Here is a 12,367-nt window from a genome sequence, read left to right as displayed (position 1 = left end):
AAGTTCAACTCTGTTAAACTGAATGACTATGCTTCACTTAACAGAGCCACGTTTCCAAACCTCCGGAGGACTGCACAGAAGATGCTGACTTTGTTTGGCTCGACTTATGTGTGTGAGCAGACATTCAGCGTCATGAACGCCAACAAAGCCTGTCACAGATCAAAGTTAACGGATCAGCACCTCAGATCTCTCTTGAGAATTGCCACAACCAAAATGACTCCAGGACTTGGATGCACTGGCAAAAATGGGAGATCAACAACACTGTTCCCACTGAAACTGAAAGTGATGATGTGTTGCTGCAGCGAGGTTGGAGCCAAATCTCCGACACACAGCCTGCGTGGCTGCTCTAACCTGTTAATGTAGATCATAAAGAAGTTCAATTTTTATTTAAAGCTTTCGTGACTGCAGTAATTCATATTCTTAGCTCTTTCGGTAAAGTCACGTTGAAGGGAAACAATAAAATAATAAAATATATATAAAACAATAAAAATTCTCACGACGTTTCGACCATAACACAAACGGTCATCACCTGATGATGACCATTTGTGTTATGGTGGAAACGTCGTGAGAATTTTTATAGTTTTTATTGTTTTATATATTTTATTATTTAATTGCTTCCCTTCAACGTGACTTTACCGAAAGAGCTAAGAATATGAAAGAAGTTCAAGTGAGGTAATTGGTTTGGGCGCAGGCCTCAGATGTTTTCACGATGATTGACCAGTCACGTGACGACATGCTTTTGTATTGTTCATGTTCGTGCAATTTGTTAAATTGCCTTGCAAATCAATGCTGTGCTACCTGTTAAAGGCCAAATCCTTTCATGTAATGATTTTTACATGTCATTTATATTAGTTCACACAAACACTCCATCCATCTGTTCCTGGCCCGGCCCCTCTGTCAAATTTTAGAACCCATTGTGGCCCGCGAGTCAAAAAATGTGCCCACCCCTGGCTTAACCGCACCTCTGTTTCCCCCATTTGTGTAAGGACGTGCACATATATAATGTTATACGTACGTTTCACAAGCACTCGGGCCTGGTGCATTATTCAGCAAAGAAAACCTACACTTCCTGAAGAACTGCATTGGGGTCCTCTTCACCAAATACATGAGAGCCAATGTGATCCCCTTACATGCAGCATGACAATTTCAGTTTTCCCCCTGAGATGGAGCAAATAAATTAGTTTGTTTGTAGAAGCCCTATGTAGTGGAAAATAAGAGATGACGACAGCTGAAGGAGACCATCTAACAAATACAGTTCCGTATCTTTTTCATTATATCATGGCTGATATAATGACTCAACGAAAAGCATCTGTTCTGTCATCTCTTATTTAGTAGCTACGACACACCGATGTTGTACCCCTTGCCATCCCACACATTTTTGGCAAGTTAATTATTTTAAGTTTCTTCAAGGTGCACTCTAACGCTCTGTAGTGATTCGACAACAATCCATCCAGCTCCTTACACGAGCTGATTTCATTGCTCGTTATCCGTGGTGGACGTCATCTCAGGCGCATTACTACCACTCACAAACACCCCCTTCCAGCGACTTATCTTGCCAAAGCCCATAAACGTTTCTTGAGTCAATATGATGTGTCTAGTCTGTGTATGTTCTCTAATAAACTTGCTACTCTTTCAGTGTAATTCCAAGCACGCACATGTCCTTACCTCATTGCGCTATTTGCAGCATTTCCTTGGTCAAAGTCTGTATTTCTGATCCCCATGTCACAGTGTGTAATATGCACTGATCTTTAAGCAAATTTGTATTTCGATTTTCGTTATACTATACCGTTACTACGGCGAGATGCTGCACAATCCGATGCAGATTTGTCCACTTCTCAAGACGCTGTACTGAAACAATGGGCACCTTTATGGTGTACGGCCAGTCAGGCATAGGTGTCTATATGAGTCTATGGTTCCCCACGTGGGTATATTGTGCTCTATGTAAGGACAAGGGCCGCCTCTGTGAGTCTTCGGGACTTCTGTGTGTGATCGAGTCAATACAATACAATGTAAAATGCAGAAACAGTGGGCATATTTAATTCATAGAGAGAAATAGACAGTCATATTATAGAGGGGAAAAAAGATGTTGAGGTTGCACTTAACGGGGGGGGGGGGAGGAGGCAGGAAGTCGATAGCACGGTTGGATGGGGGAAAGGTGCTCCAGACAATAGCAGACAAAGCTATTACAGATATTTGAAATTTGGCAAGCGGTAGCTCTCAACCCTCCCTTGAAAAAGAGAATAATGTACTCTCATTGGGATTAAATACAGGAATAATAATGTATTCTCATTGGGATTAAATACAGGACTCTCGTATTTTTATATATACACGTTAAATTTCTTTCGCACCGTACGTAGCCAAACAGAATTGTGAATGCTTTAAACTGAACTTCATTGTCTGATGCTGTATATATGGTTTATTTACATACGTCTGTAACAGTTTTTACACAGTTTTTATGATTTGTATATAAGCACTATTTATTATCCTCTTTGCAGTCAGTCCTGTCATGGGTTTCATGTAAATAAATTTAGTTTTTGCTCTTGTTAATTTGTGCATTCCTACCCTGAACTGGTCTTGAACTGCCACCACTGCCGACGGTGGTTGCAGTTAAATGGGCCTTCCCAGCTAACTGGGCCTTACCAGCTGAAATAAAGTCACAGTCTGAATTTGAGTTACGTTTATAAATCAGAGGTGGGGAGAATTTTACTTACTTAGGGCCGAATAAGGACTCTTAAATTCCTTTTATGGGTCACGCACTAACACAGACACACCCTAGTCACTTCTGTCATTGCAAGATGCCCCGTAAAGTGGCAGTATTGGCTGCGAACGTACACATTTAAAAACAAAGTGTTGTTTCCAGATCAAAAATATCCGCCTCTAGTGCCCGATTAGTGCGCCTAAGATGCTTGTAGTGATAGATAAATATTGTGTGGGCCGTAGCGAAGTGGTAGGGGATGAGCAATGTGAAATTGGGTCGCATATAGCCCACAGCCTCAAGTGTCTCCCACTCCTGATATAATAGTGCAATTGATAAGGCTCGCAATATGTATGTCATAGACATCAATGGCAATGACCGAGGCGCAGAGCCAAGATCAGTGCTGCTTCAAAGCAAGGCGATAGAGGTGGGCCTTTAAGTCTCTCTTAAAAATAGGTGAGGATTGAAAGCTGCTGTTCAGCGTTCAAGACGACCACGTATAAATATGATGGAGAGATCTCAACCCTGCCTTGACAGACACATTCATAGTGACAATGTGCCCTGGCCGGGATCAAAGAAGGACTCTCTCTGGATCAGGGTTGCCACTTCTGAGGTAAAACAAATATTTCAATCGGGACATATCGAAGGAAGAATGTCTCACAATACTGGAGGAGGGGAGAACTACATGCAGATGACAAAACCCGGGACTTTTAATGTTTAATATCCTGGGGAGACTCGCAGTTTTCCCAGGACAATTATTTAAAAAAACAGGACATCCTGGGGAAACTAGCACAGTTCGCAACCATATTCTGAATATTACCACTAACAACATTTTCGTAGAAAAAGTACAGTATGTCACACTTTTTATTTATTAAAGGGTCTGTCTGTCACTAAAAAATAAGTCATTAGGTAACTCTTCATAAGCCAATTTTAAAACTGACCTCATCAGAAAATATTATTTAGATGTAGTTCTCAGCAGGTCCCATGGTGTAAAAGGTCAGCCACCAACTCCAATAATCCACTTTAGTTTTCTTGCCTCTCTCTCTCCATGTGCTATGCTGAAGAGCCATTGCTCAACACGCCGCCTATATTATATATGTTCTTAATTTTAAGGCCACAGTCTTGTTGGCACATGCGTTGAGTTTTGTTATTGTTGAACGTTACTGATATAAGTAGTTTGTTATAGTCAGAGCTTTCTTTCTAACTTGATATTTTCCGGAATGTTGCTACTCGGCAGGATTTGCACTCGGCATTAAATGTGTAAGGCACTCCCACTAGAGTAGCTTGCACTATTGATCCACACAGCGTTGGTGTACGGTGCTATTTCAGGAATATTTTGCTGTTTTTTCCTGGATTTTCTGTTTGCACATGCACACAGTCACTTTAAGATGTTTTTCTTGTTCATGTTTTTGTTTTTTGTTTGTTGCTGTTGCACCCGATTCAAGAGCCGAATGGCTCACAGGGCTATACCAAATAAATGGAACTGAACTAACTATCAACTAAGAAGAGATGAAGCAGATATCTGTCAAAACTGACATCCATCATGAGGCTACAATATTATGGTACCCGACATTCCTGCAATCCTTCGAGGACAAATACACAATTCCAACAAGAGGGCAAAAATCGATGATGATGTGGATGTGGTGAGCAAGGGGGATCAAAATAATTATCTCCAAAAGTGTTTGCGCGAACTTTTCCGGGTGAAATTAGCAACCGGTTAAATAGGGGGGGGGGGGGGGAGACGTCGTCGAGACGCAGACGAATGAATGTTACATAGGCATTTGTGGAGGAAGAATCAAACGATGAAGTGTTCTACTCATCTCAAGAGCCTGGGCACCATACTCGCCCAGAATGTGTCGTTCGATCACAAAATATCGTCAGGTCCTTACATTTCCATTGGGCCACTATTGATTGATTGAGTCGTGGCATAGCCAACACGTCGGCGTGTTGTAGCATGACATCGACAAGGCTCGCGAGTATTTACAACTCCCTACTGGCAAAAAAAAACATGCGCATGAGTGTACTAAGATTATTTGATTTTTAAATTTAAAGCTTTCGTGACTGCAGTAATTCATATTCTGAGCTCTTTCGGTAAAGTCACCACGTTGAAGGGAATGATGACGACCGTTTGAGTTACGGTCGAAAAGTCGTGAGAATTTTTTATTGTTTTATATATATATTTTTGTATTATGTTATTGTTTCCCTTCAACGTGACTTTACCGAAAGAGCTAAGAATATGAAAGATTATTTGGCCACGTGTCGTGACGGTGTCCGTCCCGGTGCTCGCTAAGCTGGCCTCAAAGCTGCCGAACGAATTACGTTTACGAAGGTCGCGCTGATAACACACATACATACACACAGAGTGATTTGCCACAAATTAACCGCAGTAACCTCGTCGGTCATCGTCGAATTAGCACAAACCATCGCACAAACGCGAACAAAGCCGGCTCACAGACAGACGCGATTCTGCGGTCGTCTGGAACGTTCTCCTTTCCCATATTAGGACCACCACCACCCCCCCACTGGAGCTACGAACTTTGTTTGTTTTAACATCAACATTGAAAACTCGTTTCTTCACAACCGCTGTACTGCGTTTGTTGTCATTGCCTCCGCACCTCCGACCCGGCTACGTACGGTGCGAAAGAAGTTCAACACGCACGCAAACTTTGCCGCAGGGGGTCGGGAGGAGGAAGAGAGCCCAGCTCGGCTGGGTAGAGACACAGAGAGAGAGAGAGGCGTTCTCTCTCTATATATATTTATTATTATAATAATTATAGTGCACAGGGAGCCACAGGGAGACGGTTCACACTTGCACATAGCGTACGGCGTGTACTACTACTACAACTACATAGACGCACTGTATACTTATTGTGTTGTACTAACATACATACACGAACAGACGCTCAGACATATCGTGTATACGCTTTGAGACACACATATACTCCTTACACGACCTGATTTCATTGCAGCTCCGCAAACACACACAAACATATACAGGCTGACACACACAGTCACACATATATATGAGGACATATATGTACACATCCATATCGACACACGCACACTTAAGTCATACATATAGACGGACATTCATGTACACAAACGTGCATAATAACACCCTTACATACATATACGCATTGGCTCGCAGATGTACAAACACGTAAATATATAGAGACAACAATCGGCGTTCGTCATCAAGTGGCGGGGACTTCACAACGGTGCTTGTGCCAGGCTAGGTGCACCTAGCACATGTGACGACACGCACCACGTGGGCACGGGTATCGGGAGTACGCGCAGCACAGCAGAGAAGACTCGGGTAGGAGCTCACTACAGTACTCACTACAGTACTCACTATCACTACAGTACTCACTACAGTACTCACTAGAGTACTCACTACTACCACTACAGTACTCACTATTACTACAGTACTCACTACAGTACTCACTACTACCACTACAGTACTCACTACTACTACAGTACTCACTACTACAGTACTCACCACTACTACTACAGTACTCACTACAGTACTCACTACTACTACAGTACTCACTACAGTACTCACTACAGTACTAACTACTACAGTACTCACTACAGTACTCACTACTACAGTACTCACCACTACTACTACAGTACTCACTACAGTACTCACTACTACTACAGTACTCACTACTACTACTACAGTACTCACTACTACTACTACAGTACTCACTACAGTACTCACTACTACTACAGTACTCACTACAGTACTCACTACTACTACAGTACTCACTACAGTACTCACTACTACTACTACAGTACTCACTACTACTACTACAGTACTCACTACAGTACTCACTACTACTACAGTACTCACTACAGTACTCACTACTACTTCAGTACTCACTACAGTACTCACTACTACTACAGTACTCACTACTACAGTACTCACTACTACAGTACTCACTACTACTACTACAGTACTCACTACTACTACTTCAGTACTCACTACAGTACTCACTACTACTACAGTACTCACTACAGTACTCACTACCACTACAATACTCACTACAGTACTCACTACAGTACTCACTACTACTACAGTACTCACTACAGTACTCACTACCACTACAATACTCACTACTACAGTACTCACTACAGTACTCACTACTGCTACAGTACTCACTACAGTACTCACTACTACTACAGTACTCACTACAGTACTCACTACAGTACTCACCACTACTACTACAGTGCTCACTACAGTACTCACTACTACTACAGTACTCACTACAGTACTCACTACCACTACAATACTCACTACTACAGTACTCACTGCTACTACAGTACTCACTACCACTACAGTACTCACTACAGTACTCACCACTACTACTACAGTACTCACTACAGTACTCACTACTACAGTACTCACTACAGTACTCACTACCACTACAATACTCACTACTACAGTACTCACTACAGTACTCACTACAGTACTCACCACTACTACAGTACTCACTACTACAGTACTCACTACTACAGTACTCACTACAGTACTCACTACTACAGTACTCACAACTACCACTACAGTACTCACTACAGTACTCACTACTACTACTACAGTACTCACTACAGTACTCACTGCTACTACAGTACTCACCACTACCACTACAGTACTCACTACAGTACTCACTACTACTACTACAGTACTCACTACAGTACTCACTGCTACTACAGTACTCACCACTACTACTACAGTACTCACTACAGTACTCACTACTACTGCAATACTCACTACAGTACTCACTACTACTACAGTACTCACTACAGTACTCACTACTACAGTACTCACTACAATACTCACTACAGTACTCACTACTACTACAGTACTCACTACTACTACAGTACTCACTACAGTACTCACTACTACAGTACTCACTACAGTACTCACTACTACTACAGTACTCACTACAGTACTCACTACTCACCCACTCACCCTCAAACTCATTCACCAACTCACCCTCAAACTCATTCACCTACTCACCCTCTCACCCTCAAACTCATTCACCTACTCACCAACTCACCCTCAAACTCATTCACCAACTCACCCTCTCACCCTCAAACTCATTCACCTACTCACCAACTCACCCTCAAACTCGTTCAGCTACTCACCCTCAAACTCATTCACCTACCTACTCACCCACTCACCCTCAAACTCGTTCAGCTACTCACCCACTCACCCTCAAACTCATTCACCTACTCATTCACCTACTCACCCTCAAACTCATTCACCTACTCACCCATTCACCCTCAAACTCATTCACCAACTCACCCACTCACCCTCAAACTCATTCACCAACTCACCCACTCACCCTCATACTCATTCACCTACTCACCCACTCACCCTCAAACTCATTCACCAACTCACCCACTCACCCTCATACTCATTCACCTACTCACCCACTCACCCTCAAACTCATTCACCTACTCACCCACTCACCCTTATACACATTCACCTACTCACTCACCCACTCACCCTTATACACATTCACCTACTCATCCATCCAACCTCATACGCATTCACTTACCCGCTCACCATCATTCACCCATTCGCCCTCCACCAAGTTCGCATTGCACTCAACCCACTCACTCGTTCACTCGCTCACCCCACCGATTCATACAACAACCCCCGCTCACCAAGTCACCCACGAACCGAGTCACCCACCCACCACAACTCCCTCTACCACGCCACCCTTTAATTATTAAGCTGCTGCCACTGTTGATCCAGAGATGACACTGATACAATGTTTGTCAACATGGCAACTTGTCTGCTTGTACGCCGTATAGCCGTGTTACGTGTTGTTTTTGGAAGCACGTGTGTGTGTGTGTTGTGGAGAAGTAGGTCGACTCAGCCTCAAATGAGTACCTGGTGCGGTGTGTAAACATCTAGCCACTCGGGGAGACAAAGGCGGTCGGGCGTGATGCTTATCATAGGTGGTACTCGCTCACAGCACTTGCCTCAACAGCCTGCCAAGGCTATACGGGGGATCTTTGTATTTGCAGTGACGATTATCTGAACCGGTTCTGGGCCTCCCCTAGGTTGACTCAACCTCAATTGAGTACCTGGTGCGGTGTGTAAACATCGCGCCACTCGGGGAGACAAAGGCGGCCGGGCGTGGTGCTGTCCACCCCAACGCTGTTACTCGCTAACAGAGCACTTGCCCCAGCAGTCTGTGAAGGCTACACAGGGGGGGGGGGCATTTCACTTTGTTGTACTGTAGACTTCTATGTTCTCGCTTCGATGCCCTGACCAACGTGGTGAAGTATGGTCAAATACAGCACCACAAAGCCCAGCACGGGCGTCAATAACACTTGCCCAAACAGGGAGATATGATACAGAGTACACATTGTATGTGATATGAAGAAGGTCCATTGCCCTGAACGTGGCCTATTATATATTTGTTTTCCTTTGAAGGCCACAGTTTTATTGACGAATGTGTTGAGTGTTGTTGTTGTTGTTTGTGACATCCAATGCAGCAGCAGCAGCAGCAATCAGCATCACCCAAATCGTGAATGATGGACGAATATTCCAGCAGCGGACTGACCATAGCGTCCCACTCAGCGGGAGGCCAATTACTCGGTGCACCGATTGCAGTGATTTTGTCTATTCCGTGGTGCTCGGCGTGCCACTTAGAACATTGTAGAGCTCTGTGCGGGCACTGCCCTTTTCAGTTTTCAGTTCATTTAATTGGTATAGCCCTGTGAGTCATTCGGCTCTTGAATCGGGTGCAACCGCAACAAAACAAAAAAACATGAAAACATCTTAGAGTGAACCCAATCAACCTCCGGACGGTAATTAATGTGACTCAAATACACTTTTTTAGTTAATGGTTTTCGAATTGGCCTCGCTATAAGCATGGGTTTGACTGTACAGTATTTGTAACAATGTAACAATGTTCAGCTTTCATGGCCCTTCTAGAACATCATCATAATTTACATCACTCGTGAACTTAAATCACCCTGGCTATGCGTATGACACAAAGTATGTTGCTCTACGACGTTAGCAGCAGTGGTGCACAAGCACATGTTCAATGAACAAGGGCCATTGGCCGAAACGTCGTCTATTCTTTGTTGCCTTTTTAAGGCCACAGTGTTATTGACTAATGGATACATGAGGTGTGCGTATGCACTGCGACGTTGTGGCCTTAATAGGTGCTCGCTAACAGCACTTGCCCCAACGTCAGCAACACGTGTCAGTCGTACGGGGGAATATTCGTGGTTTGTGTGTGTGTGTGCTTGTATGTTGTTTGCACGTGTGTGTGATGTGTGGGCTACGTAGGGGATCTTTTGTGAAGTTTGTATTTCTCGATGGTATGTGAGAGAGATAGAATTAATCTGTGTATTTATGTATGCGTGTGTGTATGTCTTTGTGTGGTGGTAGTGAGTGGTAGTGTACGAACCCGGTGACCAGAGTTCAATTGCCACCCACGGCCAACACCGGTGACGATTATCTGAACCGGTCATGGGCCTCCCCTAGGTCGACTCAGCCTCTAATGAGTACCTGGTGCGGTGTGTAAAAATATCGCTACTGGGAAGACAAAGGCGGTCGGGCGTGGTGCTGGCCACCCACTCCGTTGTGTACAGTGTCGGCCTTGATAGGTGCTCGTGAACAGCACTTTTCCCAACAAGTCTGCTTAAGGCTAAACGGGGGATGTTTGTTTGTTTTGTGTTACACAACGGACATATCCTGCTTCCTTTGTTATCTCTTGCACGTGTCACACAACTGTCAGATGTGCTGACCCTCGAATGATCTTGATATTATATGGACACATGGAAACACTACGATCCCCCCTAAAGCCTCCCACAGATTGCAGAGGCAAGTGCTGCTAGCGATAACCAATGAAGGCCGTCACTGCACGTGATAGGGTGGGTGGTCAGCACCATGCCTGGCCGCCTTTGTTTCCCCCAGTGCTGATGTTTACACACTTTACCAGACACTCATTGGCGGAGGCCCAAGATCGATTCACATATTTGGTTGAACTGAAGCACTCTGCGTACATACACATATTTCACAACTCACAGACAGCGTGCAAACACATGTTATACATCTGTGTCTCCACACATATTAAGGAACTTAGAAGTTGCAACATGTTATCACAAACACGAACGGTAACGCAAGAACATCTCTCCCATGAACACACTGAGCCACAAGGGGCATGGTGAAACGACAGCGCTGTGCCAATCTCGACCTCAGCACAGGGCAGTTCTCTGAATTCTGGAAGGAACTGGCCATTATGGATCTCATTGTCTCTGACATGGCCATTATGAACCCCATGAGAAAGGCAGAGAGAGACATTCCAAGGGTTCAAAATTAGGAATTCACACTTTAAAGACTGAAAAGTGTGTAATTGCGTGGCTATTGTGAACATTCTGAGAGAGGGAAAACCAGGACCTAAGGCTCAACATTTAGAAACATTCGAGGCTGAAAATTCTAGAAATAAATTACCATTATGAACCTCCTCACATGCCTGGAGCCACAAACCGTAATCCTCAGGTTCAAGCTCCATAATTGTGGAAATAAATTTGCCATTCTGAAATTTCTGAGATACACCCAGAACTAGCACTCAAACCCAGGTTTTCATAGGATTAAAGCTCGGAATTGTTGAAAGGAATTGGCATTTTTAATCTCCTGAGAGACGAATAGACACTGAGACCCAGGGCTCAAACCCTGGTCCCAGAACTCTGCAGGTTTTTGTATTTGTGTTTATGGCAAGGCCATTTGAACTGCCTGAGAGGAAAAACATTTAACTTCCTGAAAAGAAATCGGTTAGATTGGCATACGTGTCATTCCAAAACACGTCACGAGTGTTGGGTTGATCGTATAATTGAGGAATTACATTAGAACAGAATCTTTATTTAGACATATAGACGTTCTAATATGCACACATACAGCGAACATACGTAATGAAGTATACATACAGACACAATGACGAATACAAAGATCCTCTATATAGTCTTTAGCACACTGTTGTGGCAAATGGTCTTTGCGAGCAACTTAAGGCGAGCATAGCACACAAGGGTGGCCGCCTTTGTCTCCCCAGTGGAGATGTTCACACACCACACCAGGTGCTCATTTAAGGCTGAATCAACCTCGAGATGGCCCAAGATCAGTTCTCGATATGTCACCGATTTTAGCTGTGAGCAGGAATCGACCTCGGGTCGCCGGCTTTGGTAGCGCAGTGCGCTAACCACTGCACTGTCGCTCCCCACAGGACACAATGCCAACATAATTCGCCACTGATGTTAGCTGTGGCTGGGAAATCAAACTCATGTACTAGGTTCCGAGCGCTGTGCACCCACGCACAAAGACACACGCGTGCAAAGTCGAAAACACGGACACAGCCACACACACATTTCACACACACACATTTCACACACACACATTTCACACACACACATCTTCCTCTTTAGACTGATTTTAGTTTGCACTTGTGTACACAACAAATACAAAGATCCCCCGTATATCCTTAACATACTGTAGGGGAAAGTGCTGCTAGCGAGCACCACAGATAAAGCAGGGAAGTCAGCAGCCAGGCAGTGAGCAGGTACCAAATTCCAGCCCCCAAGCTCTGCAGTCCTCTAGATATATTAATGACCGTTTTGCATGTGGAAGGAAACCCTCGCAGAACTCAGCTC

At 44.1% G+C, this 12,367-nt stretch overlaps 1 protein-coding gene across 2 annotated transcripts in view; it reads left to right on the top strand.

The window, feature by feature from the left end:
- Window positions 1-5,224: 5,224 nt before the first annotated feature.
- Window positions 5,225-12,367, top strand: part of LOC116943623 (interleukin-31 receptor subunit alpha-like) — a 50,551-nt gene continuing 43,408 nt past the window's right edge. The window contains exon 1 of one of the 2 annotated variants that reach the window (XM_032956654.2): window positions 5,225-6,011. The gene's annotated coding sequence lies outside the window, so the exon portion shown is untranslated. The remainder of the gene's footprint in view (window positions 6,012-12,367) is intronic. The other variant, XM_032956645.2, reaches the window with a different exon arrangement.

The sequence above is a fragment of the Petromyzon marinus genome, chromosome 1 (genome assembly GCF_048934315.1).
Source record: "Petromyzon marinus isolate PM22_M1 ecotype Great Lakes invasive population chromosome 1, UKy_Petmar_22M1.pri1.0, whole genome shotgun sequence".
Taxonomy (NCBI): domain Eukaryota; kingdom Metazoa; phylum Chordata; class Hyperoartia; order Petromyzontiformes; family Petromyzontidae; genus Petromyzon; species Petromyzon marinus.
This window is presented reverse-complemented; position numbering and strand designations above follow the sequence as displayed.